Source organism: Pinus tabuliformis, chromosome 1_2 (assembly GCF_031772625.1).
Source record: "Pinus tabuliformis cultivar Carrire ecotype Pingquan chromosome 1_2, CPIR1, whole genome shotgun sequence".
In the NCBI taxonomy this organism is placed as follows: Eukaryota; Viridiplantae; Streptophyta; class Pinopsida; order Pinales; family Pinaceae; genus Pinus; species Pinus tabuliformis.
Window position 1 is genome coordinate 42,520,931 of NC_142298.1, and position 14,825 is coordinate 42,535,755.

General features: G+C 42.3%; 1 protein-coding gene across 1 annotated transcript in view; it reads right to left on the reverse strand.

Moving 5' to 3' along the window:
- The window catches only part of LOC149204310 (NAP1-related protein 2-like), a 165,837-nt gene that overhangs the window by 30,818 nt on the left and 120,194 nt on the right, over positions 1-14,825 (reverse strand). The gene's annotated exons all lie outside the window — the stretch shown is intronic.

Consider the following 14,825-nt stretch of genomic DNA (forward strand, 5'->3'; position numbering starts at 1 on the left):
TTTTGAATCCACATCATTCCTACACCCCTCATCAAGGAAATCTGATATGGTTCTACACCTTAAAGATGATGACCCTGTGCCTCCATGTCCATATCCACTGCCTTGGGAGGATGCTGAAGGAGTTCTTTGTGATTGTGAGCTTGGTTCAAAGAAACCCCTTGATTTTTTTGTTCTGTATTGGGCTTCCTCCTCTTCCCTTATGTATTTGGCTCTCTCCGCTGCTGACACTGATGTACAAGTTTTGATTCCTATTTGTTTCTCTCCATCCCATGGCCTTTTCCCGCAGAGGTGTCTTCTAGCACGGGTGTATGAACCTGTGTAATCAGTGTTGCAATGGGGGCAATGAAATTTAGTGGTTCCACCCCCTCTCCCTGTTTCAGCCCTGTTAACATATTTCCACAAAGGAGTTTGGTCTTGTTTAGCTTTTTGAGGGTCATGTTCACCCTCCTCCAGCTCCTCCTCACCGGGGTTTTCACCCATTTGACTTTCTCCGGCTTCTTCATCCCCCTCTTCAGTTTGGGGTTGGCCCCTCCGTTTCCTACTCTCCAGCACCATAATAACCATAAAAGGGACCAGGAAGAGGAAAATGCCAAGAAATATAGCCAAGTCCATGGTGTTTGATGTTTGTAGGGTTTTGATTCTTGAATCTGCAAATTAATTTAATTTATTGGGATTAATTAATTTAGTTTATTAATTTAATTTAAATACATGATTTTTAAACTCAATAAGCTAAATTAAATTAACTAAATTACTACCTAACCAGCTAAACTAACTAAATTACTAAGCTACTTACCTCTGCAGGCTTGCTCCTCGCTCCTTGGCACTTGCTCCTCGCTCCTCAGCACTTGCTCCTCGCTCCTTTGCTCTTGCTCCAGCTCCAAACTCAAGCTCAATGAAGTAACAATGAATATTTTTTTGGCCCATTGGCCTTTTAAAACCAAAAAAAAAATTAAAAAATTATTTTTTTTCGGGTTCACGGAATTTTTTTCCGCCGACCCGCTCCCGGCCCCACGCGAATCGCTCCTGGAGCGCCAGAGCGATCGCTCCCTATAACGATTCCTAACAGACCAGGGAGCGCAAATTTTTTTGAGGGAGCGCGCTCCTGAAAATCGCTCCCGTCCGAGAGCGATTTTGGGAGCGCGCTCTTGAGCCGCTCCCGCCCGAAGCATGATTTGGGAGCGGGTTCGAGGGGGGGGGCGCTCCCCCGCAACATAGCAATGCATCCATCTACAGTGCTATGGTCCCTAACCATTTTTCCCAACTCATTGGCCAAATGAGAGGTAATTCCCAAGAGTCCCAGACTGCAGGGGTAGGATGTATGTTGGGGCATCCGCACAAGAAGGTGAATCACTCATCCTGCTCATATGCCATAGGAGAAGGTGAACTACTCATCCTATGCATATATCATTAGCCACAGGGGAAGGTGCACATATATCACCATGCGGTATCACAAGGCAAGGTGAACCACTCACCCTATACACATCGTACCTATACAGGAAGGTGAACCACTCACCCTATGGTCGCTCATAGCTCCAAGAAGTACCCCAAGCCCCCAAGAGCTCCCAAAGGTTCATGTTCAACCCAACCAAGATCCCTCCATAGAGGCAATGTTACTTCTCTGAGAATGAAGACATGTTCTTGGTGACAATAATGATAACCTGTTCATCCATGGGAGCCTCGTTGCTCCTCCCAGCAGCATATAGATGATGGCACACAGCTCACTAAAGAGCTTCAAAACACATGGTCTTACAGCTAGCCATTCTAGCAGCAACACTTAGCAATCCTCTGTTTCCTGTACATCTAGGATACCAAATCAGAATCATGTTAAAGAAAATATTTAACTAACCTTACTCCCTCTTACTCAGAGAGATCTAAGCTTGTCTTAATTTATGAAGGTGCCCCAGTGCTTGATTTGCACTATTTTCTTTCATACGACTAGACTCTCTCCGCTTTAAGGTGCATGCAGTAACAGCCTGCTAATCATGGTATCCATTAATCTGAAAATTTCCAACCATATTGTAATGCTTGTGACAGTTCACTTCCATAGGGAAGTCCTTTGCTATAATTACTGGGAGAGTTCAACAGACAACTCCCTTTGAGACAGATGAGATAAAACCTTCCTGCCAGAGATAAACTGCTCATAGAACCAAATGTCATCGACATACCTTTTACTTCATCGGATGTTCATCAGATCAGGTTCAGGATAAACATCAAAAATTCATGCAAGGATCTTATCTTCCCTCTGAAGCCTCTTCATCAATCAAGGAGACTTCAAATACATCCTTCGCAATGAAAATTTGAACCAATTAATCTATCTGGTAAACTTGTTGTTCCAGTCAATGCGGGATCACATTATATACACTATCTCAGTTCATCAACTAACTGTAACATAGTGATCCAGTCAACTATCCAGGCCAAACTGTAACTTCTGAGCACTGTAATGATCATAATTTTTCAGTGTATGGAGGTCTACAAAGTCTGCATACTAGAGTAATCCGGACATCCTTGGTCCTGTCACAGTTACAGTTCACCAGATTTTAGTTTATCCTAATCTAGTCCAATCATATTTCTTGATTCATTGCTTCTTTCACTCTCTTGCCTTTCCTTTCTCCTTGTGCTGCACACTGACATTGATGTCAATAGAAAAGGAAACCATCTACCGAATTACGTGGGTCAACAGCTGCTGTAACCGCTAGTCCTCTAGGAGTTCTTTACGGGTACGTGGTTTGTCAATTTTAATTAATTTACATGCACACATATCCTCTTTAGTGACTATTGTTGTTGCACACTCACCATGCGCATTCTCTTCCTTTGGCATGCTCAGGGCACGAACAAAAATGCTCGATTATTGTCCACAACTCTTACGTCCTAAACATTAAAGTTTAGTCCATCTTCGATAGATCTGGAGAAGTCATGGGTCTGGCACCAATTTTCGCAACCCATTCAATTTGTCGTTGAATTTCCTTCTCACACAGCTAGTCTTCCATCAAATATGAAAGTATTCACTCGTCTCCATGTTGTTCATTTCGGGGCAAGCACACAACAGCTGCCTCACAAAGAAATTCAAGGGTCCCGTTTGCAAATCCGGGCCAACACAGCTACCTTCTCCTCTTCAAGGAATACGCTGAAGAAAATGAATGGATCTCTACAATCACGTGTTGTGTTGGATCTAATCTCACAGCTCGATCATGTCGCTCATGCTGGAATTCACCTTCCACAATTCATCCTTGATCTTTAATTGTCTTCTCAGGTTTCTGCCAATGAGACAGTACAGTCAGCCTCCATGGAAACTGTATCCAAAACCAAATCAAGAAAGCTTCTTTGAACCTCATATGATCTGCAAGAGTCAGTTGCTATGCCGCTAAGATCCATTTGTGATGCTATGGCAGCTCATCCTGCCTCAATATCTCTTTCAAAAAATTCTATGCATCTGAGATGCCTGCCTTTTTGCAATCCTGGCCTAGTTTATAATATGAATATTTGTATCTAACAACAATCATACATCCACCAAGCTGAATATTTGAATATGAAGTCCCAAGTGGGTTAAAAATCGATGACCATTATATTATACTGGTTTTGAAATTGAAGCGGACACCGCCATGGCCAATCAGACCTTTGAAGCACATGGCTTTGTTAGAGGTGACAAAACAGATCCGGGACGTCTCGAAACAAATGGTAGAAAAAAAATTTCAGCAGAGCAAGTGGGTTGCCTGCACAGGACAATTCATGGATTTTGCTTTCTTCTGTCCTTCCACCGACTTGGAATCTATTTTGCATCACATCCCCATAAACACTATAACGTTTTCATCCAAATCGCATTCCTGTTTCCAACAATTTCTCCTTTGGAATTTGACTACGCACTGTTCGTAACTAATTTGGTGGGCACACCCATTATCGCAGAGAAATATGAACCCATGTCAATGCCTCACAACAACTCGATTATTTTAACACAACCACATCCATCACTTTGCTAAATGCCTTTTTCTGTGCTAGATCTCAACATTTTAATATGCAGATCTATGGTGATCTGGCATCTTCACACACACATATGCTCATCTCTTTACGTACATTTTTCCACAATTAAACTTCTAACTAAGACTAATAAGGTTTCGGTATGTACCATTCCAGGTTTTGAACTGCTTTCAGAAATCACATGTGTACCACAGAGTATCATGATAATCCGAACTTGATGCTAGAGTAGCCTTGGACAAGACACAACGAACCTCCACAGGAACTTGTACTGTGTGCCATAACAGTCCTCCAATAGAGACCTCTGAATTATCTTGAAGAGGGAAAACAACTCTCTCTTAGTCTAGGAATCATCTCAGTAATGAGATACCGAGGCCCATCAAGCATGAAGCTATCAAAGGGTTCAGCTGTGCTCTTATGATTTCATAGATCCTCCCATGTCCAACCACAGTACAATTTTCCTCTTCTTGAAGACAGGCCCAACTAGGGTTTCTTAATCACTGATCATATTCAAAAGGTTTCAAATACAAATTACCAATCAAGGATACTTCATAAGATTTCCTTTCAAAAACCTTAATCATCAAGGGTTACTAGGGTTCCTTCAAACCCTAGGATTCTGTTAGGTTTCCTGCAACTCCATCAAATCCTTCACTGATGCCTTTCTGATACCATGTTAATTTTGGGGCATTCAGTTGAAGATTAACATACGCAGAGATTTAAATTTTCATTATCCATATCATTCCATCAACAATATACATAACAATCATGCAATATAACAGTAAGGACTAAATAGAAGAAAAGCAGAGACAATAAGGACACCAGTAATTAGGACAGAGACCGGGGAAAAGTCATCCAAGTTCTTCTATTAGATTGTCATCGAATGTTTAATGGAGAGGTACAAGGTAAAAATATCATAAGGTTTGTTCACAACTTCGTTTGTGAACAAGTTGTATCAATAATACATCTATTGTCATCATAACTTTTTCATGAACTGCAACACTACCATATATATAAATTGTGATACCAATGATTTCCATGCATACTGTAACGATGTGATGCCATATATGTGATGATGATGTGATCCCAGTTGTGGTGCCATATATATATATATAGAGAGAGAGAGAGAGAGAGAGAGAGAGAGAGGAACTAAGCCATGATGTTATATACAGAGGTTTCATTGAATCAGCGATGCCACAATGAATATATATAGAATTGGACTGATATTCAGTGATGCCACAAATATAACAGAGTCAAACTGTGATCTAAATGATGATGTTATCTAAAGAGCCATACTTACAATACAACTGTGATTGCCACTTAAACAGTACAACTTCAGAATAGACATATAGAGATCCATCACAGAGATATAGAGAGCCATTGCAGATCTACATAGAACCATCACAGAGATACAAAGATACATATGGTTACGTGCCACCTAATCACCATACTACAAAGAGACATAGTTTGCACCATCATCCTCACCTAAACAGAAATAGAATTCGCAATTCTACACTATAACTGAGAGCAAGACTTGAGCGAGTTCTCTAAGCCACAATTGTGAGAGTGATAACAGAAAGATAACAAACCTCAGAACTTATGCCATCAAACCTCAGAACAACACTATCGAACCTCAGAACAGCACCATGAGAAACTGTGATTTGAGTTAAACCCAACGGGGTATTTATACTTGATTCCATGGGTGAAAAGTCAAGACTCTTGGTAGGGCCGACTTAAACAATTGAGGCCGACTTCTATAAATTTGAATTTTCAAATTAACATTTTTCCCTCCAAGTAAAGTGAAGCCGACTTGATGACCTTAATGTAATTTCTTTTATTTAATTCAAATTTCATAATTTAAATGCAGGTCAAGGGATTTCTCCCTAGCTGCCAAAATTAACAATTAATGATCCATTATGCCTTCATCTAGCACTATAAATAAACAACATCCTCCAAATATCAACAAAGGACAAATATATATACAAATATCTAGTGAGGGTAGGGTATTCCTGTTAGAAAATCCAAAAGGCAGAAAGGTTTTCTCTAGTTGATAATTACTTGTGATATCTTTGCATTCTTATTATTTTTTCTTATGTTCTTTTTTAACTTGGTTCATCAAGCAATTACCAAAACCAAAACACAAAGTTCAAGGGCACAAGATATACGCGCTCAGCTAGGGATAAAACCCTTATATAGGGGAAAGCCCAGTCAAGAACTCTTCCTTCAATAATTCAAATTGAGATGGACCTAGACCCTAGACTAGATGGCCTTATTGAGCTACCTCCAGTTGCTATGGATGAGTAGGAGCCTCAAGATGAGAGTGATTCCTACTTGGAGAGCATGCTAACTGAAGGATCTCAGTGATGTTGATGACATTGGATTGAGGAAGCCATTGTTCACTATTAGCTATTTTTATATTAGTATTCTAAAATTTCCTAGTTCTTGTTTGTAGATGCCTTAAGGAAAATTTTGAAAGTAGTATGACAATGGACATATATCATGATTCTTATTAATATGTAAACTCCAATTTGCACTTGATATCAAACAAGAAATTTTGAAATTTCATTGGGAATGTTGAATGTTCAATGATGTGCATGATTAAATATTTAAAGCTTAAATCATAAATATTTTAGTTTTCTTGTTTAAAGTTGAAAAATATACAAATTCATATATATTATAATTTATAAAACATAATATGTATATATATTATATATATAAATTATAATATATCCCCAATGAGCCCACGCACCCTATTTCAAAAAATGACGTACCCGTCCCCGTCTCCATACCCGTCGCCGTCCCCATCCCCGTCCCCGTACTCGTACCCGTCCTCGAACCCATGTTTCCTGGAAACATAGATAAAAACCCTTAGTTTTTGCATCAGTGTTCCCAAGTTAGATTTTTCTAGGGACATTTGTCCAAAAATAACAGTGTTAATTTTTGTGCGTGTGCGCTAACATATTTCTTAATTTCCAACGCTACTATTTTCCGTAGTTTTATTTGTGAAGGTTGCAGTGTGAATTATTTTATATTTGTTGTAGCAAATAAATTGTTAAATTAATTAACAATTACAAATGATGAAAACTTGACTAAACTGAGAGGGGGGGGTGAACCAGTTTAGTATATTCATGGACATTAAATTATTTTCCTTAACCTCATTAATTGAAACATTGCATGAGCAACTTAACAAATAATGGTCAACATATTGAATATGTGAACAACAAGTAATAAGCTAATCAAAACATCACATCAACACATGATAACAACATATATTGACACCACGATTTTATTATTGTTGTGATGCACAGGCAAGCTCCTACTCCTTATTACGTCTGATTTTTGTAGGCTCCAACCTATAGGAGGTTGCTACCTCAATTTTCTGCAAGCTGCAACATGCAAGGAAGAATCAACTCCCATATGCTTTCTGTAGGCTACAACACACAGGAGGTTCCTACCTCAACTAGCTCCAATTGGATATTTATCAAGCCACAACTTGAAAGGACAATACCATCCCCTAATGCAAACAAGAAATAACAATGTGTTGGTTTACCTGCTCATAAATTCTGCATATCTCCATCTTCATTTCTGCATCTTCTTCCCTTCAAATCTGCTTCACATCAGCTTCATAAGTGCCAAGTAACTAATGCATAATAGCTCAATCAACTCCCTCACATTCTCCCATTCTCTAACCTCTCTATGCCTTCCAAAATCACATCTTTTATAGAAATAGTTTTCTAGTTGTTTGTATCCCATATAGGAATATGAAGTGAATAGGCTTGACTCTTTGCCTTCCACTCATTCGTTTCCAAACTCTTCAGATCTTGAATATTGGAACACAAAAATAAATAATCCATCCAATATTAATTGCAACCATATGTAATGATTAAATGCATCAACCTAATGTCAACAACAAATAATATTTATCATTAATGCATCACAACAATCTTTGCAACATATTTGCCTTTGTCTTGGAGTCTTGCCTTTGCATCACAACAATTAAGCTTAATCAATAATTTCACATCACAAATTCTTCATTAAACAATCCCTGCAACATTATCCAAGCATCAAACCATCAACATGCCATCAAGGTATTTGTTGCTCCTTTGTCCCTTACTCTGTTGCTCCTTTGCTTGTTGTTCTTGTGGTGCTCCTTTGCCACCAATGACAATATTGCCAACAATCTCCCACGTTGGCATTGATGGAAACACATTAGTCCTGTGCCTTTTGTGTTGAAGTTTCTAAGTTTACTCAGTTAGAAACCCTCCATGCACTTTTATCTAATTTATTCCTACCTACTTGTTATTTTCCTTAACAAGTTATTTACAATGTAAATACTGAAAATAAACACTAGTGCATGCTCAACATATTACAGATCAGCAACTAAAAGAAACAAAAGCAAACACACCATATGACACCATTTTTTTTTGGACTAATGTCCTCGGAAAATTCAAAAACCCAATGCGAGAAAACCAGTGCAGCGATCTGAGGGTTTTCTTATTAGGCAATATTAGAGTACAATCTGGGTGTCGAAACTGGCCTGCCCAACAGAGAATTTCCTTAGCAGTAATGCCTCTCTGTTTCAGACAAATATATTGGCTAAAACCCCGGATAATCCTTTCGGCAGCTACTCAGAACCAATCTACCCCTGAAACCCCAGCATCTGCCCAATCTGGACAGCATCAGCGTCTCCTAGCACAGCGCTGGCCCTGCGTTCGCCTATCTTGGCCTGCGTTAGCCCCAAGAGGCCCTGCGTCAGCGACGCTAACCCCTCTGGTGCTTTGCGCAGCACTTAGCTGCCTCTGCGTGAGCACTGGTTGCTCCTGCATCTCTCTCTGGCTGCTTTGTTGTTGTCCCGACACTATCTCTACCTCTCTGTCTCTCTCTACTCAATGCCCCTCAGCTGCTCTCCCGACCACTGATTCTATCTCTCTTAGCAAACCCTAGTCTAGAGAATAGAATGACTGATCACTATGGTGTATTCTACAAGTGACCCTCAATCCTCCTCTTATACTTTTCTTATTGACATCTCCAACGGTCGAGATTAAGTCCCTAATCAATGACTAAGATTAGATCTGGCTTGATCCATGTCTTTTGGACCATTCTAACACAGATTCATATTAATACACATTAATATTTTATTTTCCCTAAGTTTAAACTTAGGGACTCCATTAAAAATATTAATTATTTTAATATCTCCTAATCTGTTTAGAATTTGCCCAAACCCTTTATGGGTATTGGAGATCTCATGTGCCCCAACCTCTCCACCAAATTTCGTGGCTAGAGCACATCCAGTGCTACCCCAAATCAACACTCCCTCGTAGTGAGGACTATGCTCTAGCAATACTCCTCACTAAGTATTACTCTAATCATCCGGCATCAGTACCTGTGCTGATGCTAGGCCTTCCTGCCCAACATCCTTTGCATTGTTGTATCCAGTACTGCTGCCCATGGTTCTGCCACTGCCACTGTTGCATCTGTACCACAGCTCCTGCATCCGTGTTGTTGCTAGTCCTTTCTCCCAGCACTGCATCTGCACTACACCTCCTCTCATCATGTTGCATCGTGCTGCCCACTGTTGCACTGCAACTCAGTGACTGAGAAGTAAGTAACTGGTCCTCCATCTGACCTCCCTATTGGGCTAGAGACACCCACTGATGCTGAAACTCCCTCTGTTGCTAACAAGTGCTCCCTCTCTGACCTCTGTGTTGCTGCAACAACTCCCTGCATCTCGCACCGTTGCACACCTCTCTATGTTGTCCTGCACTGGTCGAACACTCTTGTGCCTCTCGCACTGCTGCAGCCTGCTAGCCTCGCGTTGTCTCGGTACTCCTGCATTGTAGCTCTCTCTGCCGCTCCATCCACATCCGTTTCTACCCACCCAGCCAGTCCTACTACTCCTCGTCAGGGCTCCCGTAGCAAGGTCTAATCCAAAAGGCTGGGTACCTCACAGATCCTGCCCGTCATCGCATGTAGTCCTCCTGACTATAGCTCGATGCCTCCCCACTTCCGCTCAAGTGGCACGTATGCACTCATGGCACAGTCATCGTCTGTCAAAACTTCCTTCTCTACACGTGCTGGCACTACCTTAGTCTCGGAAGACTCTCCCTTACTCTTCTTCCTTGGACACTAGGTCGCATAATGACCCAGCTCTCCACAATGGAAGCACTTGATCTTGGAGAGATCTTTCTTCTTCCACTTCTCTTGCTTTCCCTCAGATGCTAGGGCCACATCTTCCTCCTCCTGCTTGACCTTGTTCCCCTTGCTGCTGCTACCTGTCTTCAACTGCCTTCTGATCTCTTCCTGGAAAGTGTTGCCCACATCTCGTCCCAAGGTGGGAGAGTCCCTCTGCCCAGGATACTCTGGACAAATACTTCCCAATCTTCTGAGACAACATTCAGGACTGTCCTCACCATAAGCTCTTGATATGGTGTCGCTCCTATAGCAGTCAACTGGTCTCGATGATCCAGATTTAAACAGGAACGCAACAAATTACAGAGATAACCATAAACACAGATATGCAGCGGAAATAATACTTCATTACATTAATGTAAAATATTGAAATATGCTTACAAACAGAAATGGAAATAAACCAGCTAGGGCGATGGTAGCTTATCTCTGAGAAGAGATGTGGCGGCTACATGCCTCTAAACTATTACAATGAGGCTGGAAGCCCTATTTATTGTTGAGAAACAATGGAAAACCCTTAACATCCCAAAACCTAACCCTAGAAGATGAAACACCAAATTGTGGGCCCCATTTGGATAAATTGGTACATCAATTTCCCGGGGTTGTACTTTGGCATACGATCTCTGTTTGACGCGTACAATAACTCGTTAGAAAGATCTAACTGAGCACTACAACTTTGGGAAGAGCAACATCGGTCCATCGAACCATGTTGCTCCCAAATTTCCCAAAAAACGTCGTTTAGGGCCTCAAAACGGCTCCGGAAGTTCAAGACCCAAAAAACTGCTAAAAATAGTAAATTGTGCTACAATTACGGAAACTGAAAAACTGAAAGGGACAGTTGTGGGGGTCCAAGTGGGATAGGTGGGTGGCCACCAACATCCACATGGATCATTCCTCCCCCCTTAGGAAGCAATGGTCCCCATTGCGTTGAGTTCCTCCATCTACTGAACTTGGTCCCTGGTGCGTTGTTCTGCAACTTCTGATGTGTCCAGTAATGGTGGGAAGCTTGGTCGACGACGGTCCACATTGAACACTCGGTGCAAGCGAAGGAATGGAGGAATGTTGTGCTCCAAAGCATTGTTTCCCACAACCTTGGTAATGCTGTAAGGACCATGTCGGAGTGGTCCGAGCTTCTGATGGGTTCTAGTAAGGCATTCCTTCTGTCGATGCAACCAGACTTTGCTCCCCACCTGAAACTTGTGTGGTACCCCTGTGGGTGAGGAGAAGTTGTTCCTGTGTTCTGTCATGACCGTATCCCTTTGTTGTTGCCGCTGCGTGGAGGAACCCTTTGCGGGGGTCATGGATGTGGTGATGATCTTCCCCTTACTTTGGGAGAGAACCAAACAAAAAATGAATTTCCTAGTCTAGAAGATGAGCTTCCTGCCTTTCTTAGCAGTGATCAAAGAGGTGGTGGTAGGTGGGGCTACCTCTGGTATCCTGTATAATGAATCGCCTAAAGTAATAATAACAGCGCGAGGCCTTGACTCATACACAGCATGTCGCCTCCACAAGTATGGCTAGCCTAATAATACATCACAAACATCTAGAGGTGTAACATCACACAATACCTCGTCTGTGAAAGGCTTGATGTTGTAGGGAAGGGGCACTGATGGCGAACTTTGAGATCTCATCCTTCATGAAGCCACCCGATATTGTACGGCTACGGGTGTGATGTAGTCAGTAGGCCCAACCGCTTCACAACCTCTGCTGAAATGAGGTTCTTTTGGCTACCAGTGTCGACAATGAATTGCAGTGGCAAACCCTTCACCCACATCTGTGAGTAGAAAAGACGCTCCCCCTCCTCTAGATCTTCGGGCTCATTCTTCTGGATCTTGGCAGTGGCAATAGTGACGTTGGGCTCCGCATCAATGATTTGCTTCCCTTTGCCATTCCCCTTGTCGGGTTCTGACTCAAGGTCAGAACATGCATCTGATTCTGAAGCCTTCAACTCAGCCACCAGCAACTACTTGGTCCGACACTCACTTGTGTTATGAGTGGGACTCTTGTGGAACTCACACCACTTTCCTGTATCCTTCTTCGACTTCGTGGTGTTGTTTTTTTCTTGCGGCTTCGACGAGTTGTCTTCAGTCACCCCGCCTTGGCTTTGTCCCTTGGTCTTCGGATTTTCAGATCCAAAGTCTCGCTTCTTCTGTTTGAACTTTTGCTCGATTTTGACAGCGTATCGATACGTCGTGCTGAGCGAGGAAATGTTCAGAAACTCCATCTCTTCCTAGATGTATATGTGTAGGCAGCCACGGTATTTGAGTACCAAATGCAGCTCAAATTCTTTGATACCCAACTGTGTGCGAAGGGTATGAAAAATGTTTGTGAACTCCGACACATCTTGGTCCCTTCCCTGCCGCAGTATAGTCCATTTGATGTATTTGTCCTCATAGCTTTTGACAAGGTAGTACTACTCCTTGACGGCATCCCGAAATGAATCCCAAGTGGGTGTGGCTAAAAATAGTGACCCCGTACTTTCATTCTTCTGCTCGCAGTAGGTTTCCCACCAGTCCTTGACGTAGGGAGCTGCTTTGAGAAGAAAGAAAACAATCTTTTCCGACTGGAAAATCATGAACAGAAAAATAGCCCTCTAGCAGATTTAACCATTTATCTATGGCATCTGCATCTATTTGACCCTCGAAGATGGGGATTTCAAAATTAACTTGTACCTTAAAGGGTATGGCATTTCCAGAGTAGCCGTTGGAAGCCGATGCGTCGCCTCTGGGTAGCCGCTGAAGGATCTGGGCAAAGTTGTCCATCATCGTGTTCCTTTGTCGCTTGAGGGCTTCTTCAAGCAAGATTTTGATAGCATCTCCTACCCCCTCGTCTTTCTTTTCATCCGCCATGGGAGACCGTCGGGATTTACGACGCTGGTCTTGCAAAGGTTCAACTAGTTCAAGCCCTAACTCCTTATATCCCGACCTCGTTGGGGACATGCAAAGAAAAACGAAGAAAAAGCAGACTGCTCTAATACCATTGATCCGGATTTAAACAGGAACGCAAAAAATTACAGAGATAACCATAAACACAGATATGCAGCGGAAATAATACTTCATTTCATTAATGTAAAATACTGAAATATGCTTACAAACAGAAATGGAAATAAACCAGCTAGGGCGATGGTAGCTTATCTCTGAGAAGAGATGTGGCGGCTACGTGCCTTTGAATTGTTACAATGAGGCTCGAAGGCCTATTTATTGTTGAGAAACAATAGAAAACCCTTAACATCCCAAAACCTAACCCTAGAAGATGAAACACCAAATTGTGGGCCCCATTTGGGTAAATTGGTACATCAATTTCCCAGGGTCGTAGCTTTGGCATATTATCTTCGTTTGATGCGTACAATAGCTCGTTAGGAAGATCTATTTGAGCACTACTAGGAAGATCTATTTGTTTAGGGCCTCAAAACGGCTCCGGAAGTTCAGGACCCAAAAAACTGCTAAAAATAGTAAATTGTGCTACAATTACGAAAACTGAAAAACTGAAAGGGAAAGTTGTGGGGCTCCAAGAGGGATAGGTGGGTGGCCACCAACTTCCACCTGGATCACTCAGATCTCATTCAGTCCTCCGAGGAAGGTGTCAATCGATTGACCCTTCTTCACTTGATACGACCTCATCTGGTTCTCGAGCAGCATTCTTCTCTACACAGAAGTATGCTGGTACAGCGTCTTGAGAGCCTCCCACATCTCAAATGTCGTTTCCTTCTCAGCTATATGTGGTACCACATGATCCTTGACCCCGTTAAGGATAATGCACTTGGCCCTTGACATCGCCTCTTCGTACTTGTCATTATCATTGGGGTCGACTCGGACAGCTATTACCTTCAAGGCGAAGTTCTTGACACAATTCCTATCAAGCACTGATAAGATTCTGGCCTTCCAAACTGCGAAGTTCGATGCTCTGTCCAGTCTATCCTGGTCTCTCACCCCGTGTAGCACCATGATGCTCCTCTACTTCCCTCTTGGAAGTTCTCTGTTCGACTCCTCTGAGTCTCTACTTCATGTCTGGAAGTTCTCTTCTAGGCTCCCTCTGAGTCCTGATTTCCCTCCTAGAAATCCTTTTGCCACTTGTCGAGATCCCCCATACTCTGATCGACTTGTGCAGCTGCACTTCTGATCCGAGCTCCTTGGCTAGAAACCCTTGGTAACAACTCCTCTGGCCCTACTCTGTCAAGTACTGTTCTGACTACAATACCTCACCAGCTCCACTCTGCAATATTCCTGCAGCCTTCTAGACCCCAGCAACTGCCTCTCTGTGAACTGTGTCAACCCCTCTCTGCCTCACATTGGCTCTGCCTTGCCCCGAATGGGTCTGCGTCAGCCCTCTGACCATCTACGTCAGCAACACTAGCCCCTCTGGTGCTCTGCGCAATTCTCGACTTCTTCTGCGTGGCTCTGGCTGGCTCTGCATCACACTTCCTTTGCTTCTGCGCTGCTAGAGACAACTTTTTTCACCTCGGGACAGTTGTTTTCTGCTGCTATTGCTCCGCTCGGCTAATGTTTTTTAGTCCTCGTGTGATCTGCAACCTCGCTCTGATAGACTGATACCATGTTGAAGTTTCTAAGTTTACATAGTTACAAACCCTCCATGCACTTTTATTTGATTTATTCCTACCTACTTGTTATTTTCCTTAACAAGTTATTTACAATGTAAATACTGAAAATAAACAC